Source organism: Nycticebus coucang, chromosome 3 (genome assembly GCF_027406575.1).
Source record: "Nycticebus coucang isolate mNycCou1 chromosome 3, mNycCou1.pri, whole genome shotgun sequence".
NCBI lineage: Eukaryota > Metazoa > Chordata > Mammalia > Primates > Lorisidae > Nycticebus > Nycticebus coucang.
Genome location: NC_069782.1, coordinates 54,192,866 through 54,195,508, shown reverse-complemented (window position 1 = coordinate 54,195,508; position 2,643 = coordinate 54,192,866). Strand labels below are relative to the sequence as shown.

The following is a 2,643-nucleotide window of genomic DNA, read 5'->3' as shown; positions in this document are numbered from 1 at the left end:
GTCCTCCTCCCTTCTCCCCTTTCCATTTTCCCTCCTCTCCACTGGAATGTACTTGTATTTTTCTCTCGTGTGGGCGTGTAGTCGCTCTCCTGTTGGTTTCATACGAGTACTGAGTGCAATGGATACTTGCTTTTCCATTCTGGTGACTGGTCCCCACTACCTTGACGGCCACCCTCCTGCCTGCTCAGTCCCTTTGAATGGGGCACACAGGCCTCAAAATGCTGTGCTTTTAGATCTTGGGAAGCATTTCACAGGGAAAAGCACCTGGTACCTGAAAATAAGACGTGTGTGACATCCGCAAATCCGCCTAGAGACCCACAGAATTCCCCAGTGGGCTTCCAGTGACCCAGGGGCTGCCCTGACAGGCGACAGGGGGTGACTTTGTCAGTTGGTTGTAGTTAGGGATGTTGACCTATAGTCTTGAAACTCCATTTTCTCCACTGTTCTGAAATAAAAGAGAAATCAAGAAAATTTAAAAAGGAAACCCCATTAGGGATTGAAAATGAAATAAGAATTGACAGTTTATTATTTTACAAAAAAGAGTAATTACAGAAGGGAGCAGATACTGATCCCCTCTGGCCAGTAGATTCTCTCCTTCATGACAACATCCAGTTCGTGTTCATTTTATAAAATCATAAGGAAAAGGCAATAGGATGTGTAAGTGATTTCAGTCCTGGGCAGAGAAACCAGGCGGACCGACGGGCACGAACCAAAGCTGCCGAGTGGCGGGCAGCGCCACCTTGTGGAGCGTCCCGGGATCCCTCGGTCCGCGGTGCTCTGGGAATCTGTGCGCCTGTGTGGGACTTGGTGACGCAAGCGGGGACATTGAGGAGTGCCTCCCTTTGTTTTATATAAATTTTTTAAAAAAAGATTTCCTACTGTCCCTATCCAGGTCAAATCTTCTTGGCCTCTGTTTGTCTCTCGGAGTCTATTGCATAGCCCTGAGCAATTAACGTAATGTGATTAAAGCTCAGAGGGGAAAGGTCTTACCAAATGTTTGGGGGAGAATCTCGCCTGCGTACAGAACACGTGGCTTCCTACTTTATACACGAGGGCACTAGACTGGCCCTCGCGTGATGTTTCTGGGGTCCCACCGCGCCCCGTCGCTTTGTCCCGGGCCTCTGGACTAATTGTTGTGGTTCTGCTCGGGTCTCGCCCACCCCAGGCTTCCCCAGGGCCCACCAGACACCTGCTGCTCTCTGGCACGTTTACAGTTTTGTTCCCTGGCTTTATTTTAGATGGTCGAATTAACCAATCACCCCCATTGCCATTTCTGGAAGGACGCCCAGTACCTCCCGCGTGTCTGCGCGCTCCTCCCCCGGGAAGCCGGTTTCGTTCTGACCTTGAGCGGCGGGTCTGAGACGGGCTGAGTGTCTTTGCCATTTCTGGCCTTTATTCTCGGGAGCCCAGGCTCGGGCCTGCCCGGGTGTCCCTGCCTGCTGTGTCCTCTGCAGCTGCTGTTCCCCCACTTTCCTGGGCGTGCTGGGGGCCGAGGTCTCAGACTGAGCCCTCGCCCGGGCGCTCGCGCATCATGAAGGGGCCTGCGAACCGGTCAGCCCCGCGGCCTGTGAGCGGGTCAGCCCCTACTGGGCCGCGCGCTCTCAGGTCCGGCTGCGTTGAAGCGTCTTCCCGGCGCCGCGTGACTGGGACTGAGCGCCCGCTCAGCGCATTCAGGTAGGGGTGGGTGTGTGTGTGTTTTGGCCGGGGCCGGGTTTGAACCTGCCACCCTCGGTATGTGGGGCTGGCGCCCTACTCACTGAGCCACAGTTGCCGACCTCTGCACTCAGTTGTTCTTTAGCCTGAGAACGTCGCCGTTACCGAATAAATGAGGAACAGGATACGTGAAGACTATTTTGACATTGTAGGGAGTGTTAGGAAAAATTATAACTTGAGTTTTAAATTCCACTTTACTTTTTCGCTTCCTCCCACCAGTTTCTGAGCACCTTTGCCCGCTGTTTATTTTCCATAAATGCGCTCTGTGGAGTGGAACGTTCCCCGACGGCTTCTCCTGGACGGCGCAGCTCCTCCGGCTGGAATCTCCCACTTCCCACCGCAGACTCTGTGCCCCGGAGACACGGAACGCCGGTCACTGTCCCGGCGCCACGCTCTTCCCGTGAGTCTCCCGCCACGCTGAGTCTCTCTTCTGAGTCTGAAATCGCGCCTGCGCTCCTGCCTCAGTCGGGTACTTTTCTTTCGAGCTTTCCATTTCCTTCCAGCAGGGTGAAAAGGTGTCTCTAGACCTCACGTCCCGGGAGGCTGCCCCCGTGTGGGCCGTCGCAGCCGGAGCGTCTCGGGTGCTCAGTCTGCAATCGCGCTCCAGCGTCACTGGAATCTGCAGCTGTCCGTGGGTTGCCCGTCTGCCAGGCAAATGCCACTCTTGAGTGGAACTTAAAAAAAAAAATCTATATATATATAGATATATATATCTATATTTCATATTTTTATATAAAAATCTATATATATATAGATTTTTTTTTTCAAATTATGTCTTTTTAAAAAATTTCAGATTGAATGTAAGGGTACAAACGATTAGGTTACATTGTTTGAGCTTGTTAGGGAAAGTCCAAGTTGCAGTTGAGCCCTTCACCCAGGAGGTGCTCGCTACGTCGCACCTGTTAGGTGAGAGCTCACCCCCTTCTCTCC

General features: G+C 52.6%; 1 long non-coding RNA gene across 1 annotated transcript; it reads left to right on the top strand.

Moving 5' to 3' along the window:
* The first annotated feature begins 661 nt into the window (after window positions 1-661).
* Window positions 662-2,389, top strand: LOC128581950 (uncharacterized). The gene is made up of 3 exons (XR_008378949.1): window positions 662-1,674; window positions 1,933-2,113; window positions 2,217-2,389. It is a non-coding gene; the product is annotated as an uncharacterized LOC128581950 (long non-coding RNA).
* Window positions 2,390-2,643: the final 254 nt, after the last annotated feature.